At 41.0% G+C, this 13,570-nt stretch overlaps 1 non-coding gene across 1 annotated transcript; it reads right to left on the bottom strand.

The window, feature by feature from the left end:
• Positions 1 to 719: 719 nt before the first annotated feature.
• Positions 720 to 792, bottom strand: TRNAG-UCC (transfer RNA glycine (anticodon UCC)). The gene has a single exon. It is a non-coding gene; the product is annotated as a tRNA-Gly (tRNA).
• Between the last annotated feature and the right edge of the window lie 12,778 nt (positions 793 to 13,570).

The following is a 13,570-nucleotide window of genomic DNA, read 5'->3' as shown; positions in this document are numbered from 1 at the left end:
GATCAAACCAGTCAATTCTAAAGGAAATCAACCCTGAATATTCATTGAAAGGACTGATGCTGAAGTTGAAGTTTCAATACTTTGGCCACCTGATGGGAAGAGCCAACTTATTGGAAAAGATCCTAATGCTGGGGAAGATTGAGGGCAGAAAGAGAAGGGGGTAATGGAGGATGAGATAGCTGGATGGCATCATTGACTCAATGGACATGAGTTTGAGTAAACTCTGGAAGATAGTGAAGGACAGAGAAGTCTGGCGTGCTGTAGTCCATGGGGTCGCAGAGAGCAGGACATGACTGAGCAACTGAACAACAGCAGCAATAGCAACAGCAGTTACTATGTATTCTGGATCATTTATGTTACTCTTCTGTCTTCTGGCATCAAAATATAAATAACATTCACAGTATTCTGTAGAACACAGAACCTGGAAAGATCCTCTCCATAGTCTAAACTTATGAAAGGGTAATCCTCCAGCAAAAAATCTCAGAGCAATTTCTAAGTATTCAAAGTCACTTCTCTTTTGCCAGAAAAATGGAAACTCCAGGTCTATAAGTATTGAATAATATACATTTTTTTATCTTACTCAAATAGATCTAACTCTAGAGAACTAACTGCAAACCTTAGTTCTTTTACAAAGAACTAACTGCAAACCTTAGTTCTTTTACAAAGATGTAAAAGGTTACCTTTTTTTTTATTGTGCCCTGCACCATGTGGGATCCTTGTTCCCTGACCAGGGATCAAACCTGGGCTCCCTGCATTGGAAGTGCAGAATCTTACCCACTGGACCACCAGGGAAGTCCAAAGTCTACATTTTATGTATGAAAAGAAATCCAATCACTTCTCACTGGAGATGAATAAAATACCAGCATACTAAAGCAGAGAATGAAAGAAGAGCCATCACTTGGGAAAAGATGACAGTGACCTGTGGAAGGAGGCAGAGGAGATTTAACAAATCAGATCAGTTCTATCTTAACTACCAAGATTCCAAAATTAATCTAGACATATATTTCTGAACTTATCCTCAGTGGGATTTCATCTCTGCTCCCCTATATTTTCACTTGATTGGGACATTATTGTCAGAACATAATAGTCTCATCTGATAAACTATGTTTTAATTATGTCATCATAGACTGTTGGAAAAGATTTGCTACTCTGCTTTAGTCACATTCAAATAACTGCCAGTAGTATTTAATACACTGTAAATATTGCAGATCATAACCTTACCAAAATAATCCTTATGCAGCCAGGGAGAGAGGACCATCACTGAACCATGCTGTGCATATATCAAATGCCTTGATAGAGTAATAATGGCCTATTAATCAGAGCACAGGTTAAATGGGCCCACCACCTGCTCTACATCAACATTAGTATTCTGATAAACTCTTTAAAGAAAGAGAAATGTCACTACCATCCCACACAAACTCAAGCTTCCAGAATGAAAGACACTAGGTCAGTTTTCATCTATTTCCATATAGTAATAACAGTCACAGATTTAAACAACTTGAATCTAAACCTAAGTACCAAAATAAATCATGGGCTCCCAGCATTAAAATACTGAGTCCTGTTTTTTAAAAACTAAATCTTTGAATGTTTACATCAGCTAGACAGTGTACAGTTTACTGACTTGTGCCTTACTGTGAACACACAGTCAACTATGACCAGTTTTAATCTTTACAATTTCTCCTGAGAGAAGATTTTTGGGTCCTTAAATGCTAATGGGAAAGACATTATACTTAACACACACAGTATTAACAACATTTAAGAACTTTCTTTATCGCTATAATAAAGAAACTAATATTTTATTGTTGTAAAAGACTAATTCATGTCTTCAGCTGTGAACATGACCACACAGCGTCCCTCCATCCATACAAATGATTCTATCTGGATATCCGTGCAGCAACTAATTCATCAAAAAGTTAAATGGGTTTAAACTTTCAAAAGAAGGATATAGATTTACTCCCTGCATACCTCCTTGATGTTTTAATTATTATTTATACTTATTGAGCAGTATATATTTAATGGGACTGAGAAATCAGAATTAGGAGCTATGATCTGAAATCTAAAGTTTCTGGATCTGCTTAAAAGTCATAGAATTCCAAATTTGGAGGAAATTCAAGTCTAACTACCTCACTTTAAAGGCACACACACACACACACACACACACGTGTGTGTGTGTGTGCATGCTCACTTAGTCATGTCTGAATTTTCACAACCCCATAGGCTATAGCCCTCCAGGCTCCTCTATCCTTGGCATTTCCCAAGCAAGAATACTGGAGTGGGTTGTCATTTCCTTCTCCAGGGGATCTTCCCAATCCAGGTATTGAACTCACATCTCTTGCATCTCCTGAATTGCCACCTGGGATGCCTAAATCAGGGAATTAACTGATTTTCCCAATATCCTACAGCTAGCAAGTTCAGTGAGGAACTGAACCCAGGCCTTCTAGCTTTTTCCACTAAGGGAAATAAATTCCTCAATATATGCAGATAACAAAACTATCTCCAAAATTCTTTCTAGTCTAACTTCCTAGGCTCTCTGGATAGGTTAAAATCTAGATGGTTCATCACCCTACTAAACACAATTAGGCCTTCCACTTTCTGAGTGGAACTGAGAGCAACACTCTAGCAATCTGAGTTCATGGTTGAAAACAACAAAAGACTTTAGCTGATTTAAGAAGGAAAACAATTTTTTAAGGATTTCTGGGTAGTTTCTAGAATCACCAGTAAAACATGGAGAAACAGGTTAGGAAAACAGACAGAAACAAGGGAAGTCTGATAGCAGCCAAGACCAAAACAAAAATGAAGTCTTAGACCAGACTGGTGGGGAGACCACCACAGCAATGCCAACACTCTGGACCTGTGTGTTTCTGCCCCTGCTGCCATCACCCTAGACTGGATTACCTACTGGCTTTGGTTATTTGCTTCAAGAACCCAAAAATAGTGAAAGTGAGGCCCTAGCTATGTGACTAGTTGAAGAACACACGTCTGGTCTTTTCAGTTTCTACCACGGAGTTTTGCCACAGGAATTCCCTATATATTGGAAGGGGTCAGGCTTCCCAGGTGGGGCTAGTGGTAAAGAATCTGCCTGCCCATGCAGGAGACCTAAGACATGCAGGTTCGATTCCTGGGTTGGGAAGATCCCCTGGAGGAGGGCATGGCAACCCACTCCATTATTCTTGCCTGGAGAATCCCATGTTCAGAGAAACCTGACGGGCAACAGTCCCTAGGGTCACATAGAGTCAGACACGACTGAAGCGACTTAGCACACACAGCACACACAGGGAGGGGTCAGGAAAGCTAACCAGCTAGCTAGACGACAGACTGATAGACACAAATAAACTCTTGTTTACAACAAGTGATGTATTTGAGAAACTTAGAGAAACACATCCAAGTCTACAAAAATTAAGGCACTCTAAAAGTGACTGAAAATGATCACTACACAATATTCCAACTCATCTCAAGAATTTAATAATAGTGTAGAGCCAACTTTAGCATTGCTTTCATATCCTTCTCTTTGTGACCCCATGGACTGCAGCACACTTCACTGTCTCCTGGAGTCTGCTCAAACTCATGTCCATTGAGTCAGTGATGCTATCCAACCATCTCGTCCTCTGTCATCCCCTTCTTCTCTTGTCCTCAATCTTTCCCAGCATCAGGGTCTTCCCCAAGAGTCAGCTCTTCCCATCAGGCAGACAAAGTATTGGAGCTTCAGCTTCAACATCAGTCCTTCCAATGAATATTCAGGGGTGATTTCCTATAGAATTGACTGGTTTGATCTCCTTGTAGTCCAAGGGACTCTCAAGAATCATCTCCAGCACCACTTTAGCATGGTACATATAATATATCTAGGAGGATCCACATTATAACATTATCTTTGGTAAGAAATGAGTAATTTTTACAAATTTACTCTTAACTAGAGCTTTTAAATTTTTCTGCCACTTGTATGCACTTATGTACATTATGTGTATAACAATTTCTTATCAAAATAATAATTCTAATTCTACTGGTAATTTTAAATGATTCCAGAGACTTAAACAACATATGACACTTTCTAAGAAAACACATATAGCTTTTTATGACATAAACAAACAAACAAAAAACACTTTTAAATGCTAATTTTATTTTTGCAGCTGATTTATAAACAAAGATTCACATTTTTCCACAAATAATTTCTTTAAAGAGTGGAATCTTTTAAATTACTTTTAAAGGAAGGGGACATGGTTCTGGTTAAGAGGGGATTTTGCCTGTCAAAACACCCTATATTCTTCTCTTTACTTCATACATTTCCTTTCCTGGCAAGCTTTATGGCCCTCAATTGCAGTTGTTTATAACTTTCTACTGCTCTTACTCTTGGAGGGTTAATATAAAACATTTGGATTTTTTGGCACTCTTTCTTTCCCTTCCTCAAATACCCAACCCTCTACCCTTTAATTTTGGTAGTCAATTTTGTGCCCAGTCACTGTTTATAGCTGGAAACAATCCCAGATTTGGGCAGCTGGTCTGGTTTGGAGATCTATAATCTCATTTAGTTTTACTACTTATGACTCTAGGCCATAAACACTAAGGGAATGTATGTGAACTAAGATGTTTAATGAGCATGAAGTATATACGTACAAGGGGCTTTCCTGCAGCTCAGACAGTAAAGAATCTGCCCACCATGCAGAAGACCCAGGTTTGATCCCTGGGTTGGGAAGATCCCCTGGAAAAGGGAATGGCAACCCACTCCAGTATTCTTGCCTGGAGAATCCCATGGACAGAGAAGCCTGGCAGGCTACAGTCCATGGGGTTGCAAAGAGTTGGACTGAGCGACTGACACCTTTACTTTCACTTTTCATACATGGACAAACAGGGGTCCTCTACTGTAAAGTTTGTACATCATACTTCAAGGAAGAAAGGACTTATAGTACAGCTAAGGATATCTCCGGCATTTTTTTCTGCAGAGGCAAAGCTTCCATTCCAGGCAGGTAGGCTCCTAGCATCCAATGAGCAGTCCACGCTGTTTCCTACTGTTTCTTTCACTTGGATCATCCTCTTTCTAAACCTCTCCACCAGCCGAAGGCTAACACATTGTTCAACAATCAGTTCAAATTCTGCCTTTTCCCTGAGGGATATACAGATGTGTAGCTAAAAATGAAAAGGGGCAATACAAACCTTAAAGACAGAAATAAATAATAATCATAGGTACCACTGTTATCAAGTACCAGATTTACTCTTCACATCACACCAGTCTTATAAGCATGGATTAATTACAGCTGCTATGTTAACAGACACTGTGACCATTTTCTGCCCTTAGAGAATTTTTAGCCTGATGAAATCAACTTTGTGCAAAATATAATTCAACACAAGGGGCTAAGAAAGAATTTGCCTAGAGAATAAGAGTTTATTATTGACTGCGTTTATTATAGTTTATTATAGACTTAGAAGCAAGATGGTGGAGTAGAAGGACATGTGCTCATCTTCTCCTGCAAGAACTCCAAAATTACAACTCACTGCTGAACAACCATCAACAGGAGAATGTTGGATCCCACCAAAAAAAAATATATCCCACATCCAAGGGCAAAGGAGAAGCAAGATGGTAGGAGGGGAAAAATCATGTTTAGAATCAAACCCCATACCCGCCAGAGATGCTCAGAGGACACAAACAAAACCTTGTGTGCACCAGGAGACTCCACAGAGACTGAGCAAGACCTGCCTTTGAGTGTATGAACGTCTCCTATAGAGGTACAAGTCAACAGTGGCCAGCCACAGGGGCCCTGGGTGCAGCAGACCTGGGTATGGCATAAGCCCTCTTGGAGGAGGTCACCATTAACCCCACTATAGAGCCACCAGAACTTACAGGACTGGGAAAACAGACTCTTGCAGGGCACAAACAAAACCTTGTGTGCACTGACCCCACAAGAGACTGACCCAGACTTGCCCGTGAGTGTCCAGGAGTCTCCAGCGGAGTCATGGGTCAGCAGTGGCCTGGTGCAGGGTCAGGGGCACTGAGTGGGGCAGTGCATGCATGGGACCTTTTGAAGGAGGTCACCATTATCTTAATTACCTCCATCATAGTTTGGCCTCAGGTCAAACAACAGGGAGGGAACACAGCCCTGCCCATCAACAGAAAATTGGACTAAAGATTTACTGAGCATGGCCCTGCCCATCAGAACAAGACCCTTTCCCCCTCAGAAAGTCTTCTCATCAGGAAGCTCCCATAAGCCTCATAACCTTGTCCATCAGAGGGCAAATAGAATGAAAACCACAATCACAGAAAACTAGCCAAACTGATCATATGGACCACAGCCTTGTCTAACTCAAAGAAACCATGAGCCATGCCGTGTAGGGCCACGCAAGATGGACGGGTCATGGTGGAGAGTTCTGACAAAACGTGGCCCACTGGAGAAGAGAATGGCAAACCACTTCAGTATTCTTGCCTTGAGAACCCCATGAACAGTATGAAAAGGCAAAAAGATAGGACACTGAAAGATGAACTCCCTAGGTCAGTAGGTGCCCAATGTGCTACTGGAGAAGAGTGGAGAAATAACTCCAGAAAAAATGAAGAGACGGAGCCAAAGCAAAAACAACACACAGTTGTGGATGTGACTGGTGATAGAAGTAAAGTCCAATGCTGTAAAGAACAATATTGCATAGGAACCTGGAATGTTAGGTCCATGAATCAAAGTAAATTGGAAGCAGTCAAACAGGAGATGGCAAGAGTGAACATCGACATTTTAGGAATCAGTGAACTAAAATGGACTGGAATGAGTGAATTTAACTCAGATGACCATTATATCTACTACTGTGGGCAAGAATCCCTTAGAAGAAAGGGAGTAGCCCTCAGAGTTAACAAAAGAGTCCAAAATGCAGGAGTTGGATGCAATCTCAAAAACGACAGAATGATCTCTGTTAGTTTCCAAGGCAAACCATTCAATATCACAGTAATCCAAGGTGATGCCCCAACCAGTAATGCTGAAGAAGTTGAAGTTGAATGGTTCTATGATGACCTACAAGGCCTTCTAGAACTAACACCAAAAAAAGATGTCCTATTCATTATAGGGGACTGGAATGCAAAAGTAGGAAGTCAAGAGATACCTGAAGTAAAAGGCAAACTTAGCCATTGAAGCAGGGCAAACTTAGCCTTTGAAGCAGGGCAAAGGCTAATAGAGTTTTGCAAAGAGAATGCACTGGTCATAGCAAACATCCTCTTCCAACAACACAAGAGAAGACTCTACACATGGACATCACCAGATGGTCAATACTAAAATCAGATTGATTATATTCTTTGCAGCCAAAGATGGAGAAGCTCTATACAGTCAGCAAAAAGATGAGGAGCTGACTGTGGCTCAGATCATAAACTCCTTATTGCCAAATTCAGACTTAAATTGAAGAAAGTAGGGAAAACCACTAGACCATTCAGGTATGACCTAAATCAAATCCCTTATGACTATACAGTGGAAGTGACAAATAGATTCAAGGGATTAGATCTGATTGACAAAGTGCCTGAAGAACTATGGATGGAGGTTCGTAACATTGTACAGGAGGCAATGATCAAGATCATCCCCAAGAAAAAGAAATGCAAAAAGGCCAAATGGTTTTCTGAGGAGTCCTTACAAATAGCTGTGAAAAGAAGAGAAGCAAAAGGCAAAGGAGAAAAGGAAAGATATACCCATTTGAACGCAGAGTTCCAAACAATAGCAAGGAGAGATAAGAAAGCCTTCCTCCGTGATCAATGCAAGGAAATAGAAGAAAACAACAGAATGGGAAAGACTAGAGATCTCTTCAAGAAAATTAGAGATACCAAGGGAACATTTCATGCAAAGACGGGCTCAATAAAGGACAGAAATGGTATAGACCTAAAAGAAGCAGAAGATATTAAGAAGAGGTGGCAAGAATACACAGGAGAACTGTACAAAAAAGATCTTCATGACCAAGATAATCATGATGGTGTGATCACTCACCTAGGGCCAGACATCCTGGAATGTGAAGTCAAGTGGGCCTTAGAAAGCAACACTACGAACAAAGCTAGTGGAGGTGATAGAATTCCAGTTGAGCTATTTCAAATCCTGAAAGATGGTGCTGTGAAAATGCTGCACTCAATATGCCAGCAAATTTGGAAAACTCAGCAGTTGCCACAGGACTGGAAAAGGTCAGTTTTCATTCCAATCCCAAAGAAAGGCAATAGCAAAGAATCCTCCAACTACCGCACAACTGCACTCATTTCACACACTAGCAAAGTAGCTCAAAATTATCCAAGCCAGGCTTCAACAGTATGTGAACCGAGAACTTCCAGATGTTCAAGGTGGATTTACAAAAGACAGAGGAGCCAGAGATCAAATTGCCAACATCCGTTGGATCATTGAAAAGGCAAGAAAGTTCCAGAAAAATATCTATTTCTGCTTTATTGACCATGCCAAAGTCTTTAACTGTGTGGATCACCACAAACTGTGGAAAATTCTTCAAGAGATGGGAATACCAGACCACCTTACCTGCCTCCTGAGAAATCTGTATGCAGGTCAAGAACCAACAACTACAACTGGACATGGAACAAATCAGGTTGGAACAAAGACTGGTTCCAAAATCGAGAAAGCAGTATGTCAAGGCTGTATATTGTCACCCTGCTAATTTAACTTTTATGCAGAGTACATCACGAGAAATGCCAGGCTGGGTGAAGCACAAGTTGGAATCAAGATTTCCGGGAGAAATATCAATAACCTCAGATAAGCAGATGACACCACCCTTATGGCAGAAAGTGAAGAAGAACTAAAGAACCTCTTGATAAAAGTGAAAGAAGAGAGTGACAAAGTTGGTTTAAAGCTCAACATTCAGAAAACTAAGATCATGGCATCTGGTCCCATCACTTCATGGAAAATAGATGAGGAAACAATGAAAACAGTGAAAGACTTTATTTTCTTGGACTCCAAAATCACTGCAGATGGTGACTGCAGCCATGAAATTAAAAAACCCTTGCTCCTTGGAAGACAAGCTATGACCAACCTAGACAGCATATTAAAAAGCAGAGACATTACTTTGCCAATAAAGGTCTGTCTAGTCAAAGCTATGGTTTTTCCAGTAGTCATGTATGGATGTGCGAGCTGGACTATAAAGAAAGCTGAGTGCTGAAAAATTGATGCTTTTGAATTGTGGTATTGGAGAAGACTTTTGAGAGTCCCTTGAACTGCAAGGAGATCCAACGAGTCCATCCTAAAGGAAATCAGTCCTGAATATTCATTGGAATGACTGATGCTGAAGCTGAAGCTCCAATACTTTGGCCACCTGTTGGGAAGAACTGACTCATTGGAAAAGACCCTGATGCTGGGAAAGACTGATGGTAGGAGGAGAAGGGGATGACAGAGGATGAGATGGTTGTATGGCATCACTGACTCGATGGACATGATTTTGAGTAACCTCCGGGAGTTGCTGATGGACTGGGAAGCCTTGTGTGCTACAGTCCATGGGGTCACAAAGAGTCGGAAACAACTGAGTGACTGAACTAACGGATAAACTGGATTGGGGGGAAAACTCCTGCAAGGAAGCCCATTTTACAAATAAGAAAACTGAGGTCCTCAGAGGTCAAATATCACAACCACAAATTAATAATTGGTGGAGCCAGAAATCAGATACAACAGGTCTCTCTGCACCCAACATTTCCCCTCTTTCCATGGTTGGAAGTTAACATATATTCATTGTACAGTTCCAACACGAAGTGTGTTAGTTACCTAGGGTTGCTATAACAAATTACCACAAACTGGTGGCCTTATAACCTGGAAATTTATTCTCTCATGGTTCTGAAAACCAGGTATCTAAAATCAAGATGTCAGAAGGATTGATTCCTTAGAGGAAGAATTTATTTCATGCTTCTCTCCTAGGTAGTGGGAGCTACAGGCAATTCTTGGTGCTCCTTGACTTGTAGGGGCATCATTCCTATATCTGCTTCCATCTTCACATGGCCTTCATGTTTCTCCTTTGTGTCTGTGTATCTTAAATCTCCCCCTTCCCTTCTCTTATAAGAAAACTAGTCATTGATTTAGGACCCACTCTATCTATCCAAGGCTTCCCTGATAACTCAGTTAGCAAAGAATCTGCCTGCTATGCAGGGGACCCCAGTTCAATTCCTGGGTCGGGAAGATCAGCTGGAGAAGGGAAAGGCTACCCACTCCAGTATTCTTGGGCTTCCCTTGTGGCTCAATTGGTAAAGAATCCGCCTGCAATGCAGGAGACGTGGGTTCGATCCCTGGGTTGGGAAGATCCCCTGGAGAAGGGAAAGGATACCCATTCCAGTATTTTGGCCTAGAGAATTCCATGGACTATATATAGTCCATGGGGTCACAAAGAGTGGGACACAACTCATCGACTTTCACTTCACTTCTATCAATCCAGGATTATCTCATCTCAAGAACCTTAACTTGGACTTCCCTGGTGGTCCAGTGGTTAAGAATCTGCCTACCAATGCAGAGGACACGGGTTCAACTGGCCTGAGAGGATTCCACATGCCACAGAGTAACTAAACCCGTTTGCCACAACTACTAAGCCTGTGCTGTAAAGCCTGTGAGCTGCAAGGACTAGAGCCTGTGCTGTGCAACAAGAGAAGCCACCATGGTAAGAAGACCACACAACACAAATAGAGAGTAGCCCCACCTCACCACAACTAGAGAAAATCCATGCGCAGCACATAAGACCCCATGCAGCCAAAAATAAACAAATAAATTTTAAAAGAACGTTTTAAATAAGATCCTTAATTATATCAGAAGAGATCCTATTTGAAATAAGGTTACATTGACAGGTAGGGTTTCCCTGGTGGCTCAGAGGTTAAAGCCTCTGCCTCCAATGTGGGAGACCTGGGTTCAATCCCTGGGTCAGGAAGATTCCCTGGAGAAGGAAATGGCAACCCACTCCAGTATTCTTGCCTGGAGAATCCCATGGACAGAGGAGCCTGGTGGGCTACAGTCCACGGGGTCACAAAGAGTCAGACATGACTGAGCGACTTCACTTTCACTTTTCACTTTGACAGGTATCTGAGGTTACAACTTGGACTTATCCTTTGTGGGGACATTATTCAGCTCATTATACAAAGCACATTGTTTACAAGCCTGTTCTAGCTTTTGTTTGTCGGCTGGAGATCTCAAGTTATTCCAGGGGTTTGTGAAGAATTTTTGAGCAAATGCACAGCCTTTGGCACGCAGGCCATCTTCCAGACTACCAGGCATAAGTAGAAGTTTACCAAGACCCATTGTGACTGTCTCATTCCCTTTATCTCCCTGGTAAATTTCTCACCAGCCTGTTGGTTTCTTGTTTATTCCAGCTAGGAGTACGACATCAGGCTAGCTGCATTGTTGGCCTTTCCTGTTTGTTTGCCATTTCTAACAATAATTGAGGGCATGCGGTTTCCCACTCTCCTCTCCAAATCAATCTGGCCTCCTGTAGTAGCTAAGCTTCTCTTTTTCTTGGCTTGTTCACCCTGGCCAAACTATCACATGATAGAACTGAAGGAGATAGAATGGAAGTGCATGCACATGCCTACTAAGTCACTTCAGTTCCCTGTGTTACAAGTCAGCCAGGCTCCTCTGTCCATGGGAGTCTCCAGGTAAGAATACTAGAATGGGTTGGCATGCTCTCCTCCAAGGGATCTTCCTGATGTAGGGCAGTTTCCTGGATTGGCAGGTGGGTTCTTTACCATTAGCATCACCTGGGAGGCCCAGAATGCAAGTTCAGTTCAGTTTAGTTCAGGTCAGTAGCTCAGTCGTGTCCGACTCTTTGTAATCCCATGAACTGCAGCACGCCAGGCTTCCCTGTCCATCACCAACTCCTGGAGTTCACTCAAACTCACATCCACCGAGTCGGTGATGCCATCCAGCCATCTGACCCTCCATCGTCCCCTTCTCCTCCTGCCCCCAATCCCTCCCAGCATCAGAATCTTTTCCAATGAGTCAACTCTTCGCATGAGGTGGCCAAAGTACTGGAGTTTCAGCTTTAGCATCATTCCTTCCAAAGAATACCCAGGACTGATCTCCTTTAGAATGGACTGGTTGGATCTCCTTGCAGTCCAAGGGACTCTCCAGAGTCTTCTCCAACACTCACAGTTCAAAAGCATCAATTCTTCAGTGCTCAGCTTTCTTCACAGTCCAACTCTCACATCCATACATGACTACTGGAAAAACCATAGCCTTGACTAGAATGGAAGTAGCCCAGGTTAATACAGCATGGACTCATTGCTTGTACCTGAGGTTCATAGTTCTCGTAAAATAAACACTTTTCAATTTCTTGTATGCCCTAAGTCAATTTCCAGACCTCTGAAATGGTTGTTTTGGGTACTGTTATCCAGTTTATCATTGCTTTCTTGGAAGAAGATTTGCTATGCTCCTCACTGTCATTCAAATCTCTCTCTTTCTTCACTCCAATCTCTTGCTATTAACTACAAAAAAAGAACCATTGCCACATTGCTACTGTACCCTCAGTAGTAAAAGGAGAGAAGCAGAGAAGTCTTCAGAAATACACTTTCTGCAGGGTAGGGATGGGCTTGAATGGAGTGGAAATTGACAACGATTTAGTTTCTTTTACCCTGCAAGCATATTTATTGTTTACATTTCTCAATATCTCAATAGTAAAAGAAAGGGTATTATTGCCTAAGCTTACATTTTACAGAATATAAATATGAAAGGAAGAGTTCAAGATCTAGATAAAATAATCCATCCATCAAGATGCAAATTGCTACAGCAATTACAGATTACTCTGTATACACACTCAAAATATTCTCATCTATTATCATTGTCCAGGGAACATATCAAGTCATTTTAAGTATTTATGAAGGTTTTTTTACTTTATAAATCTATAAACCTATTATTATGAAGTTTCCATAGCTCTTCTTTCTCTGACTAGGAAGCCAAATCATTGAAAACCACTCCTTTTTATAATACAGTTCAGTTAAACGGTGGTATCTGTAATCATTCATTATTGACTTTGGAGCTATCAAGATACAAAGTAATTCTATTGTTCCAAAGTAACTATCTATTCTATTCTTTCACCTGTGCATGCCCATAAACACAACTGCAAGATAGAGTTTATTTCAGAGGCTACAAACTGGTAATTTCTGGCTGAGGTTTTATTTAGCTCTTATTATATGTTTTTAAATATTGAGCTGATCATTTAAAACATCATATTTAACATAAAAATATGAGTACCTGCTTTAAAAAAAAGGTCTAGTTACCAAACCTAATAATGTCTGCCCTTTTTATAAAGAGCAAGAAATCTCCAATATGTTGCTGTCCCACTGGTCCCAGTAGTTTTCTAACACTGAGAACCAGTCAGCTCCAATCAGTCATTTCACTTGCATTATTTTTCTTGTTGTGGTACAGAAATATTTTTGTAAATGTCTTTATTTAAAATGGGAAGAAAAAATAGAAACTAAGAAGGCTAAAAGATATTTTACCCAGTTCTCATCTCTTAATGCCTTCTGTCTAGCCCCATAAGCATTTGAGTTTGTGATCTTCCCTTTTTGTTCCTAGATTAAAACCAAATAATCTCTTATTAAAAAAATAATTCAAAATTGTGGGGTTCTTGATTATCAGGTTGGCCTATGCCAGAAGGTAGTACAGAAGCT

Source organism: Bubalus kerabau, chromosome 2, assembly GCF_029407905.1.
Source record: "Bubalus kerabau isolate K-KA32 ecotype Philippines breed swamp buffalo chromosome 2, PCC_UOA_SB_1v2, whole genome shotgun sequence".
Taxonomy (NCBI): domain Eukaryota; kingdom Metazoa; phylum Chordata; class Mammalia; order Artiodactyla; family Bovidae; genus Bubalus; species Bubalus kerabau.
This window is presented reverse-complemented; position numbering and strand designations above follow the sequence as displayed.